Genomic DNA, 15,389 nt, shown 5'->3' with positions numbered 1-15,389 from the left:
ATAATACCTCTGAAAGTCTCTAATACCCAGTTGTTGTTTGCTAGCACTGAGATAATTCAGGCTATATTGTGTGATAGTATGCCTCATTCTTCTGACTTTTTTTCAAGTCTATTACCTTATTTTGTGTGCTGTGAACTAAGTAATAAGCTTCAGAAGGTATCACAGTTTGTCCTCTGAGGTTTTTCTTTCTTGCCCCCTTGGCTTTAGTTCACTTTAAAGGATCATCCATGGGATTGTATCCATGCAACTGAAAGCTCATTTTGTTCTCTTATTGCATAGAATGATAACCTGGGTTCTTTATTCATTTTGTGAATATGCTGCAGATTGGTGATGACAGCAGGCAGATAACTAAAGCCACTCACAAAAACAAATAAAGACAATGGCTTGGATTTCTAGCTGCTCAAAAATGGTTGTCTGCAGCTCCTGATTCTGATAAGAGTCTGTGCTGTTGTGGGCGTAGTACATTCTGTCTTTGAGTCTTTTCTGTGTATAAATTGACTACGATACTTAGTAAAACAGAGCCCTGACTACATTATCTTATTTCCTTTAACATATTTGTTACATTGTGTGATAGAGAGGTCAGTGTTAAATATGCCAGGTAGGATGATCTGCCATCAATCTGTCCCTGGTGACCTGCCAAAAAGGCAGGTTGTTGGATCTGAGGATTTGACCCAGGTTATTTAAAGTAATATGACTGAGCCTTGTGAAGCTATTGGGGTGTGAGTGCAAATACTTGAAAAGGTGGAGACCTGCAGTAGGTGGGGGAACTTTTTTACAGGAAACACGTTCACCAAAGGAATTTAAACATCTGTCTCTTTAATTTGAAGAATTGGGATTTTTCATCCTCTTCTCACTGTACCATGTTAAAAAGTCTTTTGAACCTCAGGAAAAGTATATTCCTGTTCCAACGATTCCTAAGGTGTTAGATTTGCTTTGCTTTCCATAATCTTTGCTAATTATAAATGTGCATGTAAAGAACTAAATTTTAGAACAAACAAATCAATACTTAGAAATATTTTCAGTCATCAAGTCCATTGCTGCTGTTAACAGCCTTTACTCATTAAAAATAAAAATGGGTGTAAAGTACTGCTATTCACAGAGGTTTATTTTTCATATGAGATTTTTGAGACCCATCAACCCTATCAGCCAGTAATTTTAAGGAAGTCCATATTTCTTCCCTAGTACTGATTGAAAAAATGTTAACTTTTCATTCTAAGCAGAGTATATAAAATCATAGTAAAAAAAATGTTTACACAACACAACCAATAAAACACAAAATAGTGTTCATTAACAGCCAGATGTTTGATATTTGAATTACATAGTTTATACACAAATCAAATTATCTAAAAATAATAATCTGTAATTAATGGTTTCATTTTAATATCAACTAAAGAGAATCATGAATGGTTGGAATGAGAGAACCTGTTTTTAATGAGTACATCTTTTAAGTGCTAATTAATTCATTGTTCATTTTTCATCACTCATTTCCTCTGATTTTTCTTTCTTTTCTTTTGAAGACCATTGTAGCAGCACCTTTTTGCTCAGTGCCTTGGACTTATATGCAAAGCTGTCATGTATTCAGATTAGCCTGCATTGTAAAAATTATACATGCCATGTATTTGGAGGAAGCTCTTCAGTCTTCCCCTGTTGTTTGTTGTTTTTTTAAATGTATGTATTAAAAAAACCCAAACAAACCAGGTAAAAAAGGAATTAAGGCTTTAAGGATGGCAGGGAACATCCTTAAGCCACCACAGGCCAAGAAAGAGGAAGTCTAGAAAGTTTCTTTCCATTTTTGCAGAGCCTGTAAGGTCCCTAGCAGGGGCTTACTTGTGTTCTGAATTTAGGGCCCTTCTCACCTTTTGCTGTCACTTCCTCATGGCAGGTTGTTATCAGCATCAGCAGGGTGAGAGCCTCACAGTCTTTCCTGCTGCAGCTACTGCAAGGTATAAACCACCTGAGGGGCTCTTTGTAATCAGCTCCGATATCCATGAAAATTAGATGATGTATTTGTTCTGGTAACTGTTCTTTGGTTACTTCAGCTCCTGTCCTAGACACAGGTTTAGTTATCTGGTGGCTGACCTTCTGAGTTATTTTGCTGAGACCATTGGGATCAGTACCCAGAAAGTAGCAGAACTGTAACTGAAGTATGAAAGTAATTCAATAATCAGTGCATATATATGATGCTCTGATTGAATCTTTTGTATTATCTGTGTGCTTTTTAAGATTACAGGAACAGGGCAGGACAAGCAACTGTCCTGAGACATTAACTTTGATTATATTTTTGGTATGCATGGTATGCTGTGGAAGAATAGAGAGTTGCTCCTCAAGGGAACTAACACATTCTCTTACACAGGTGGAGGCCTAATGTGACCAGATTGACAGTGCTGAAAACACTGTTTAAAAGTGAGACATGATAAAGCACCACATTGTTGAAAAACAGTATTATTGGAAATAATGACGATAAATATGATTTGTTGGTGGTAAATTGAAATAACTGATTAAATTACATCTTTGGCTAATAAATTCATTGGGAGAACAGAGCACAGCAAGTGCCAACATAGCACAGCCCGAAGGCATAATAAAAGTTATCTAATTGATGACAAAGATAAATCAGAATAGAAGTAAGTGGCTTGTTAATGTGCGAGCAAAGAATTCATTACAGCTGGTTGCAGAAGCTCCTCCTCTCTGCACACTTTTGTGCACAAGCTAACCCTTCCACCTGATGTTTTTACCCACCTGAATTTGTTACCTTAAAGTTTCTTATGCCTGTGGGCTCTTTTGAGGGGGTACAACAGGTGTCAATGAGATAACTCCACTCTTACTAGACTACATCATGGTTAAAAGTCACACTTAGGCTGTCTTTAATTGCTTTCATACCTTTTCTCTGTTGCTTAAGGAGCCTTGAGTATTTTACCAGAAGGCGTCTTGTCTTCAGTTAGTGGTGTGAGTTGGGGTCCCAAGCTGACTTCAAATTTACCTCTCTCAGTATAGCGAATGAATTCCCGAACCAGCTCTGGTGGGGAGCTGCAATTGTTTCTAGTCAGTGAAATTGCATGTGCAGATGGAAGCGGATACACTCTTCAAAGATGCTTTCCTTAGAGTGGACATCAGATCAAAGCCAAGTTTCAGTCTGATGACTGAGCAGCCATTAAATGTCACTCAAAAAAAGTGGTATGGAAATTATCCTATCTTTGAAAAATACTTTGCAGGGTCCTTCATTGCTGCTTTGGGTTATATGATCAGGTGCTTAGCAAACGAAGGCTTAAACCCATCATTTTATTGCATACAAAAAAACGGGAGTGATTCTGCAGCCTTTGAGATTTATTGACTAGGAGAAGTCAATAAAAATTTGGATAGCATAATTCTTCAGGCTTAGTTCTTCATTTCTGTACCAGTACATCTTTTAGATCAGAGTCAACTCTGGCACAAACAGGTAAGTATCACTGCATATGCTGTGCTGCCTCATCAGCTGCTATTTGTAGATGTGTTCTGATCTCAGTATTGCTGAGTAAGACTCTCAGGTAACCCTGCTGCATTTAAGGCATTTATTATTCTTCTACACATAGCTGAAGAGAACTTGCCCTGCTACCTCAAGCTGACAGGAAGGATCTAGTCACTTCACAGAAGTTATATTGTGCTGCTGCTTTGAGATGGGAATTTTGTGATTGATATTCACAGTGCTTCTGCAGCTGTAAAGCTTAAACATAAATATTCATGTTGAAATCACGGCAGCAGACTTAAGGTTCAGTAGAAAACCCAGAAGCATTTTCAGTTGTGTAGTTAAAGGCAGCCACATGTCCCATAAGGCAAAGTGTAAAAGAATATAAAAAAAAAAGTGTCACAAATGTGCGTACCTGTTGCATTTGAAAAAAATAACAAAATGCAGTTCAAACCTGACAGTGATAAACCCTGAAGAACTTCATAGTTCTTCTATGCTAGCATTAGCAGCCTGGCTTTTCATTGTTCTTTGAAAGTTCAGAGCTGTAATTTAGTGGGGAAACCAAGTCATCTTCTCTCTTTGAGGAAGAAAGGTAACTTCTTATCTAAGTTAAGAAGAGAAGCAAAAATCACCTTACTTGAAATGATTGTGTAGTTCTTCAGAGACAGAATGACTAAGCAGTCACGGTAACCTGATTGGCTTACTTTATGTACCATGTTGAGTGGACATGTCATTCAAATGAATGGAAGTCATCATTGTACAGTTCTTTGAAGCATGTTGCTGATTTATTTATTTATTTTTTTATTATGAAGTGCAACCTTAGGCACTGATGAGTTTGTAAGCAGAAGCAGTGTGAATCTCAGGAAAAATTATTGTAGTGTACGGGACACCAGAGTGGAGGAAACTTAATCATGTTTGTACATAGTAAGCCTATGTTTCCATATCCAGATGAAAAATTTTCTTTGCTCTTGCAGCACATTTTTCTCTAAGGTAGCTCATATGTATATGTATCTACAAATTGTGGCCAACAATATTAAATTTTGAGTGCAAGAAACTTTAAGCAGTCACAATATATTTATCCTGATTGAGGTTCCAGCAGTGTTCACTAGAGCCATTACTGGATATATCCAGGAAGAGTTTCTTTTGCAGGAATGGCTAATTGAAGGTGCTCAATTCTGAGGTAATAATGGGTGTGTTTTTATGTACACAGCCATTCCTTCAGAGTCTAATGCTATATATATATATATATGTGTATGTATAAGCTGAAAGCTATCCATAACGGGTATGGAAGGCTCTTTTTCCTGGTCAGTCCTATAGTGTTTATACTCAGTCACAGAGTGGTAGGTCTATGACAGCCTTGGAGTCTGGTATAATAGAAAGATGCTCGGGAGGTGAACTGAGTAAGAGGTAACTATCATTTTCTTCTTAGCCTAGAGGCTGAAGAAAAAGGGTTGATAGAGTGGTAGAAATGGGTTCTGTACCTTGAAGGCCTCCATAATTCCTTTCCTAAAGCCATCTGCTGCTGTTCTTATGCATGGGAAGGAGTAGATGTCCACTGTTATGATAGCTGCCTCTTTAGCACTAAAATGCATTACTTTTTATAAATGGCAGCAATAGAAAAACCTCCTGAGATTATTGTCATGGCTATGTGCCTTGACATCCCCATTCAAGGGATTAGAAATACAAAGAGAATGCTCAATGAGCTGATTAAATCAAATAAACAGATTTTTAATTCTCATTAGAAAACATTAAATAGCTGCTGCTTTTACCACCAAAGGGAAGAAAAAAAGCCAAATAAAAATCTGCTGCTGTAATTCAGTAAATTTAAGTCAGTGTTTATATTAGAAATATTTGGCAAATGTAAGTGTATCCTGCTGAATGTTACAACCCTTTTGCATTATAAGCAGCAAAAATGCCAAGGTACATTTTGTATTAATCAGTCAAAATGTAGAAAGTAAAATCTAAAACCTTGTAGAGCAGCAGAGGATATTCCTCAGGGGCTCCTTCTGTGGAATTGCCTGACTTTTGCCACTGCACAAGCCAGATATCCAACTATTGATTTAAGTCTAATTATATGCTTTTTAGTAGTGGTTTACATGCTATTACAATAGATTTCAGGAATGGAATAAGAAGGTTCAGAAACAGAGGTAAAATGCAGGGGGCAGTCAGGGGTTGAGGGAGATAAATTCAGAAGTGTCTTTGAACTGTTATGAAATTATTTTTTGTTTATATGGTGGGAGAATCACATAATCAGAAATCACTTTTATTGCGGGCATAAACACATGTTTTGTTTAGCATTTTTGCTGTTATAAGTGAGCATTTATTTTGCTCGCTATTTGGAGCCCTGTGAAAGCAGAGTTAATACGCTTGTTTAGTTTGCTTGTAAAATTATAAAATGTCCTGAGGAAGGGGAGTTGATTTTCAGACTGGAACAGAGACAGAAGGGAGGAAACAGGAAAAAAGAACCAGGAAGAATTAGATAAATACCATCTTGACTTGTCCGTCTGGTTCCTTGTGTTCTTCATCCGTCTTCTTTTCATTCTCCTCTTGGCCATCTGTTTTGGTAGCAGCTCCCACGAGTGCTGGGAAGATGAGCACATACAGTGAATAGTTTCCTTTTTCTGGAACTGTCTTTTTTTTCTCATTATAAAAATGCCCTCCCCTTTTGACCACCTTCTGAACCAAGATACTTCATCAAAAGCTCCATGGGAATTTTGGAAAAGAAAGTCTCACAGTTCAAGCATAAGGTAAACACCTGGTAGTCAGGGGCTTTTCTATAGTCCCCCTAGCAGCTGTAGATTTAAAGTCATTGTGTTTGAAAGGCTCTTTATTAAATGAGAGTAACAAAACAAAGGAAAAAAAAAAGTGAAACAAAGCTCTTTTAAGGCTCTAGTATATTACTATGAGATTTCTTTAGATTGAATGATGTGCACAGTGCTTGTAATTGTCTGTTTTGAGATTACTAAATTGGTGGTGAGAATGTTGAGGGCCTAAGTGAATAATAGTTATTCCTTGAGGTCCCATTTTAGCAAAACACTTAAGCACACACAATACTAAATAATCTGAAGAGAAAGTAGTCAAATAAATGTTGATGCACCTGCAATACATGTACAGCAAGAATGAAAAGACAAACTGCATGCTGTACAGTACCCTTAGCTTACTAATTTACATGTAGTAAGAACAATTAGAAATTTATTTGGCTGATAGTTGAAAATCAGTATCTGAAGGTAAGCTTTTACAAGACAGGCAAGTAGAGAACTGCAAAAAATAGATAATATATAGTGCCCTATCCTGTCATTCCTATAATGATAAAAATAACATTTTTTTTCTGTTTTTGATCAGATTCCTGAGGATTTTTGTTAGTGAGTTGGTCTTGTTTCTTATTTTTTCTCCTCATTCAGAACATGATTCACCATGAAAGATATTTGTTGTGAAATAGTTAACTTCAGAAGTAGTCTGAAGTGGAAACAGATCGTATTTTCAGGAGGACTCAAAGTTCTCAAAAATGACTAACTCAAAGTTAGTCGTGCAGATGTGCTTGTCTGTAGCAGTGAGCGCCTAAAGACCTTGACAGTTCTGGTTGTGACTTATTGTGGAAAATAGTAGAGTTTGAAGGCTAAATTACTTACCTTAAACCAGAACTTATTCAGCAGGATGACTATTTCAAGTCTTTCCCACTCAATGCTATGGTGTATGTCAGTATCTTCGCATGCACACAGCTTATCTTTTCCAAGCTTTCACAAGACAACAGCTGAACAGTTGTTTTATTTAATAAAGTCCTCAGGTTGTATAGACGCCTGACCTTGTTCCTAGGTATTTGGTGGTACTTTTTCCCAAGTGATTGTACCCGCTGGCGTTAGACCCAAAATGTTGTGAAATGAGTAATGGAATGGTACCAATAGACTTTCTTAAGTGATAAACGAGTCATGCAGATTCCATTTACAACTTGGTTGATATCCTTATCAAATTCTTTTTTTCTGAATCATCTGGTTAACTAACTGTGTTTATTCTTTGTGGAGCAACATTATAAGGTATTGCTCAGAAAACCCAGTGTTGACAGAGGTGATACATAGACTCTTACCTAAATATTAACAGAACTTTTCTTCTCACTCAATGTTTTAAAATTACCCCTTTTTCTTTCCTCTGTTTGTGTTCCTCCCTTCCTCCCCCCCCCCCCCCCCACTTGTCAGTCTCGCCCTAATTCTTCAGTCTATTTGGAGAAAAAACAAGAAAAATAATAAAAAGGATGAGTTGTATCAGAATTACTGCATAGAATTAAGATGTAACTGCAAAATAGGTATATTTTTCTGTCTCTCCCTTTCCCATTGCCTCCTGAATGATTAACTTCTGTTTATTTCTAATTAGAAAAGCCACATCAGACTAAGCCACAAAGCATGTCAAAGAGTATGCAAATAATGCAGAATACTTGGAAACCTAGGGCACTTTGCCTTTAAATGCCCCGAGTGGTTTATTAAACTATAATTGCACTCTCTGAAATGTCGTATTGCAATTATATCCTGGGTTATTAATTAAAAGAAAAGAAACTATAAATGGTAAAAGATAATTTTGCCTGTGAAAAGCTTTATTGAGATTTTAGAGAGGGCATTCAGGCAAAAAGTCATTTGTGAGAAAAGCTCCCACTGAAAGAAAATGAGATGTTCTGATCACCTTCTGGGGAAGTGAACCTGCATCCATTCTCAGCAGTCTGGGAACTGTAGCTAGTATGCAGTGAACCACAGAGGAAGTATTGTAGGTGAGAATGACCAGATACTTATGCAAATTAGTTAATACCAACCTATATATGGAAAGTCTCATCTTCTCTAGTCATATCTTTGGGGGGGAAAATGGTTTGGTTTTTTAACAATAGGTTTGCTTGTTGGAGTTACCATAATATGGGCATTATTAATGTTCTTTAAAAATATATGCCAATGAAATTTCTGAAAGTATCACCAGCATTCCCAGCACATCTAATGGAAGTGGAGATAATGTACAAATCATCACTATTTAGGAAAAAGCATTTCAAAGGAGTAAGTGCTTATGTACCTGATATTTTACTTTCTATTTTCTATAGAATGACGTGGCTATTTTTTAATTTAATTTGATTTTATAATATACAGAACAAATCTAAAATTGCTGTCTGCTAAAGTAGGAAAGAACTCTTCTGTAAGTCACAACTCACTCTTGTATGACTTTTCTTTAGAAATTAGTGTATGATTAAACCTATGCTGAAAATGAGGGATTGCACTTTAGCCAGAGCTTTCTGGTATGAAAAAGTCAGGTCCTTTTTTTGTGAGAATGCATTTATACTTCTTAGATGTCATTGTGCTGTTGGACTGTATAGCTGAGATGGAGGATTTGTTGGTTCTTCTTTTCTGTTAAGGCGCTCCTCCTGTGCAGACTACACATTCACATGTTATTGCTTTGCATCTGATGTCAGAAAAGAAATCTGGCAAGGTACAGTATGTGTTTGTCTATATGGATATTCTCAGGCAGACCATAAATAGGCTATGTTTTTACCTCCCTATATATAAATGTGGGAATAGTTCTTTTCTTCTCCAAAAGAATCATACAATTAGCTGTCTTTGTGAAAGGGAGAAGAACATCTATCAGGTTACTTCATAGATTTGTCTCCAAAACCAATTTGTCTGTTCTGCTTCATGCTAAAGACAGGTCAGCATGTATGCTGTGCTTCTATAAGGATGACACCACAGTAGCTGTTTTTTCCTCTAAGTGCTGTTCTGTCAGTGCAAGTCATAAGGTTGCTAACATTGGAAGAGTGTTCAAGTCACATGTTTTCAGCATATGGCTTTCATTTAATTCTAGAGAGACAGAGGAAGCTAGGTCAAGAGGTACTGGCAAAGGAGGGTCTAAGAACAACTTTTGAAAGTCAGCTTTTGTGTTAGTCTTGCAGGCATAAGTAATTTTTATGGTCAGAGAGGCTGCTGGAATGAATGAAATAGTGTACAACTAATAAATAAACTGCCTCAGACTGCACAGAAAGACAGCTTTTAATGATAAAAAGGCTCTAGCTCATATCTTTTTCTTTCAGATGTTGAGAAGAGAATAAGATCAGGGGGGTGGTTATTTTGTAGAATACTAATCAGAATATGCTTTTTGTTATACTGTGTCTTCTAATTGAGAGAGCAAGAGGCAAAGAAAATAAATATTCTTAGAGTGATATTTATACATCTCAATGAATGAAGAAAAAGAAAATTCTCTCCTCCTGTTAGTAAACAAATCCCAAACATACAAACAAACAAAAACGCAAACCAAAACAAAGCCCTGCCACATAACTACAGGCAAAAATTTCCTCAAATTCTCTTTGTATAGTCTCTTTCTGAATGTGCCTGGCACAAATGCATTTAGAATAGTAAGAAAGTTTCACTGAATCTGGTGTCCCAGTTTAAGAGTTTCTGGAGACAGCAGTACCTCTTGGAGACGTGCCACTGTTGAACCCGTTTCTCCTATAGGATAAAAGGAACAAATATGATTTTTCCACAAAGCAAATAAATGAAAAATATAACCTGTCTGAACTGCCAGAAAGTGGAGTACATCCTAGAATGAATCAGGAGCTCACCACTTCATTGTAGCTAGTGGTCTTTCACAAGCTCACAGATGTAAAATAGTAAAACATCTATATCAGTATATAACTTTATTTACTCTCTCACTATGATAGAAGCTGTATTTCTCCTTCCATTTTTTCAATTACTTGTATTAGAGATGCATCAAAATTAGCAGCTTTTGGAAGTAGCTGGGGAGAATAGCTGAGAAGTTCGTTCTGACATAGAACGTTTATTTAAAAAATATTATAATTGTTCAAAACCTTAGTGATGGAAAGAAAATGTCTTTCAGCAACAGGCTATAAAGAATTGATAGCATGATGTTTAATACCATTTACTTTTAAGGGAGAGAATATTTTTAATCAAATCAGGAATTCTTACACCTAAATACTTCATTACTGGTAGGTATTAGAGCTGTTTCATTAAAGCATGGTGAAACTAATATCAATATAAATGCAAAAATCAAGTTCAATTTTGTTAATATTTTAACAGTACAGTTTGGATTCATTAGCAGCTCATCAGTAGGGTCAGGTTTCAAAAAGCTCAAAAAGCTTCAACTGTTAATTGCTATGAACCTACATGACCATTATTGTGAGATTCTGAACCAAAGCATATGTTTAAATAACTATTTAATTTAAGAGTATTAAGACAGCACTGAAGAGACTGCCACGAAGGTGTAATAAAAGTGAAGTTGTAGTACTGTTGAAGACTCATTTTGGCACTTCTATGCTGCTCTAAAATCCTTGTAAAACTTTAGGAATCCTAAGTAAAGAAGTAATGAAGAATTGTATTCTCTATACTGTGACACTGCACTGAGCTTAAGCACAAAGAGCTGAGGACTGACTGTGTGGAAATGGAAATTACTGCATCTGGATTTCCAGAGCTTAACGTGCTCAGTTCTGGAGAACTGCATAGTTTATACCTTAGATTTCTGAGGAAATTTGCAAATAAGATTGTCAGTTTGGAATTAATAATTTGGAAGGAATCTACAATGACAGGAGTAATATTGAAGCATACCAAATTATTTTTACAGAGGAGTGACAAAAAGTATTTGCAAAACTGGTGAAGATGAGACTTAGAATGTGAAATATTAGGAAGTGGAAGAACTGGCTTAACAGGAGATGACAGTGGATTGTATTGAAAAAGAAAATACTGGCTTGAGGGGGAAAAAGCAGTGGAATTTCTGGAATTTCTCAAAGATTAAGAAGCTAATGGACTTTGTCATATTTTCATTAAACGGTAGCAAGTTGTAGTGATTTGCTGTTGCACTTGACACAAAATTAGGAGGGACTGTCGACAGAGGATTGAGAAAGTAGGATGGGAAGAACCAGATCTTGGAGATTATTATAACAAAAATGTAATGAAATTCAGTTTTTAAAAAATCAGGATCATTTGTGTAGATTACATGTAGAAAGCATGTGCATGTACTGACACCACCTAACCCTCCCAGGCTTTGCACTTTCCAAAGTTTCTGTATGCTTTCATATTGCACCCTTGTGCTGCACATCGCACATTATCTCCATATTGTGGAATAAAAAATACTGCAGTGGTGGCTGCAACATGGGATTCTCATTATTTCACGTACTTTGAATTGAAACCCCCCCCCCGGCAATAATAATAATACTCATAGTAACAAAGATAGTCATTGCCATCATTATCATTGTGTCCTTGGGCCAAAGACGTACAATAAATGACCAATCTTAAATTCTAGTGCTGTGTAGTGTGTACGTGGCTTTAGGGATACAGAAGTGCTGGGACTTGTTTTCTTTAGACTTACTGGCTGAGGTGCCCCTTTCAATCACAAATTAATAAGAAGAAAAAAACTTGCTGTGACCTCAAAAAACCTGCTATGACCCCAGGTACCAGAGTTACTTCTATACTGAGTCTATAAATCAGGCTGTGGTATAAGCCAGTGGGAAAGAGTGTGTTCTGGTAGAGACTGGAGAGCCTTTGTGATGTACAGAACAGTGGAGCAACCTCACCTGATGGTTTTGTTTAGCCATCTTCATGAAAAATGAATTTGAACTGGGACAGATGGAACTAGGTAATTAAGGAAATTGTAAGCTTGTCATGCAGAGAGGACAAAAGGAACTTGGCTTGTTAAATGTAGTACAATAAAGGCTGAGGAGTGTGATTACTCCTTCAGGTGTAGGCACCAGAGAGGGAGGTGTAATAACTGTTTCAGCTGAAGAGCGGTGGTAGCACAAGAGAAGCAAAATGAATATAACTGTGCCCGAGTATATCTGGTTTGGGAGACAGATAGGGTTCTGGAACAACCTGCCAAGAGCAGCAGAGGGAGCAAAAGACCTGATTAGTTTTAGAATGGATCAATGGTGACTTGTGAAAGGACCGGTGATCAGCACAAAGATAGAATTGCTTGTGCTCCCTGGGAGCTCCCTTCCAGGTTTATCTTCTTATTTTTGTCTGTCAGAATGAGCAAAACTATTTGGCTGTTCAACATAAAATACATTTGAACATCAAACACATCCAGGACAACATCACCAGTAGTCTTTAGTTTTCTCAGGTTAAGCTTTATTGGGAAGAAGCTGCAAGGACTCAATGATCCTCTAGTGCAACAGAGTAAAAACTCTATATATGGGGTTGAACAATTATGTGAAATCAATGCAAAGGACCTTTTTTATATTTTACTTTTAATAATATACTTGTGATTTAAAAATCAAGTTTGAGTGACACAAAAACACCTCCTATAAAATACTATTGTTCTCTCACTTGTATTAAAAACCCTTTTCAAAGATGAAATGTAGTTTTGAAATAAATCTAGGCTTATTTGTTTTCATACCATGGGAAAAGAGTAATATCCCCAAGGACTCATGTTTCTTTCATTTTAACTTGGATATAGCATGAGCTTGTATTCCTAAAGAGAAATACAAATTCTTTGTGTGTTTACAGTGAAATTAATTGCATAAATCCTGTATGCTTTTAATTACAACTAGAAAATGGTAATGCTTTTATGGGCTGTATGAGATCTATGGTAGAAATTTGCTACAATTTTCCTGTTTACTTTTTGTGGAAGTTGATTAATATTTTTACATATTTGTAATTAGATTGTTCTTTTAAGAGAGCCTATTTGATACATAAGAATAGTTAATGTCATATATTCCCACTCACTTTTTTATTTGATCTTACAGTAGTTCTGGGGATTGTGATTTCTGGAGTTTAACCAGATGTAAAATGAATATTAGGTTAGCTAAGTATACCAAATAAAAGTATTTCTGAAGTTTTTGTACTGAGAGAGTACTCAATACCATAATTAATTTGGCACTCTTATTTTGGGTGCTGCTGCATTTTTCAGCGGAAGGGTAAAATTAGGCAAGCTTGCTTTTAGCGAACTTGCCACCAGATCTGGTTTCCCATACATCTGATGATCGTTGAATGGGGCAAATTCTAGAGGGAGAAGGTCAGTAACAGAGTAAAAATGTATTGTTCCTCAGGAGAGGGAAAAAAAAAGATTGATATTTTAGTGAGACTTAAGGGCTTCATGGGTAGCACCTGGTGTCTGGGGCTGTACTTCCAGTGTTACCATTTATTGGTTTTATGAAGTTTATTCATTAGGGGCCATGTCTGGACATCTACCAACCTGAGCTGGTATTTGCTATAATCACAGTTGTTCGTGAGAGTGTATTCTTGTTGAAATTTCTATTTATGGTATATTAAAAATACCTATCCTATTTCAGAAGGGGGGGGGGGCAAATTTAAATATATCATGCAATTATCTTTATATATTGGCATTCTCAAACATTATGTATGTTTAATAACTTTTCCTCTGAATAAAGAGATCCAACATATGCAAATGTATGAGGAGGCATCCATTGTTCAGCTGCTTTTGTGCCTGAGGGCACTTTATGAAGTGTCAGTGATTACAGGTGCTTTTGTTTCAAACAGCATTTCCCCCAAAATAGCAACAATCAACAGTAAGAGGAAAACAAAGCCTTGCCAATATCAGCAGCATAAACCAACTCAAGGGTGCTCAAGGGCCCTTCTAGTAAAGATAGCTGGTAGGAGATGGTCTCCTCTTGGCATATTAAATGTATTTTATTGGTTTGGGGTTTTGTTGTAGGTTTGTTTTTTTATGTTTTGTTTTGGTTTTGTTTTTTTTTTGTAAGAGAGGAGAATTACACCTCTCAGAAACCTAGTGGGAGTGACACTGCAGCCTAATGGGGCTGACTTTTATGCCTCCACTTGAAGCATCTCATCACAGTCATAAAAGATTCAGGGACTGGGATCTTCTAACCATTGCCAACAGACAGTCCCACTGTGCAAAGACTCTGGAGAAAAGCTAGTATATATTGCAAAGACTTGTAAATAAGCTAAAAGGCTCCCTTAATAAACTGTTACAGTATTGTTTAGACATCCTCCCACTCTTCCTGCTTGCTAAGCACTCTGGCTGAGGCTGCTTTTTGGGGTATTTTGTTCTGAATGATGCCTTGAGTTACCTGTTGCCACATCAGCTGCTGCAGCTCTGAACAGGAGCTCTCCTACTCTGCTTCCTGCTTTTGAGAACTCCAGTGTTGGGTCCTGTGATAACTGTTGGGGCCCCGGCAAACCATAGCTGCAGGTATAAAAGGATGAATAGGAAAAAAAAATCTTAAAAAAAGAATGTTTACATAAAATTAAGATGTTAATACTAGACAATGGTAAATATTGTTAACACATGCATTAGAATTTAAGATCATAAAATACAGGAAAATCAAGCTCATATCTTCCTATTGTTTTCATTAATTCATTAGAAATACTTTTCTCTCTGCTGTATCTTGTTAGACATTGTTAGGACATTTGCATGACATCACAACTGGGATCTTGTCTTACTACAGACTCTTAGGCCACTTTTGCTGAGTAAAGCCCTGATTTGAAATTGCGGGTTTTGTTACATGCACAAGCCCGCCTAGGGTGCCAAGGGTGCTGCTGCATTCTTTTTCCTCCATTGCTCTTCTGCAGAAGAGGAAGACAGAAATTCAGAATGTGTTAACAATATCCCTGATGGACTAACTGAATGCAGTGTCTAGCGTGCAGAAGTGCAAACCTGGATGTGGTATTGGGCTGTAATCTCGCATCTGGACAGGGAGAAGAATAATGCGCCTAGATCTCAACATTTTAGCAATAACCTGCAGTGGCATTAGCCTGTTCTAAGTAAACCCTTCCATCTGATTCACAGGCAGTAGCTCACAGCCCAGGTTGTTCATGTTCTGAGAGCTACATTTTCTGTACAAATGTTGACAGATAATGATACTTTATGCAAGCATGCATTTAAGTGAGAAAAATGCATCTGACACATTACTAACTCTTGAATGAAGCTAGACTTAATGATAGCTGTTCTAAGAGGGCGTGTTTGGAAGAAATGCTTTGGAAGAGTTTTGGGTTTTTTTCTACTA

The sequence above is a fragment of the Melopsittacus undulatus genome, chromosome 3, assembly GCF_012275295.1.
Source record: "Melopsittacus undulatus isolate bMelUnd1 chromosome 3, bMelUnd1.mat.Z, whole genome shotgun sequence".
In the NCBI taxonomy this organism is placed as follows: domain Eukaryota; kingdom Metazoa; phylum Chordata; class Aves; order Psittaciformes; family Psittaculidae; genus Melopsittacus; species Melopsittacus undulatus.
The sequence above is the reverse complement of the archived record's forward strand: the minus strand, read 5'-3'. Positions refer to the sequence as shown.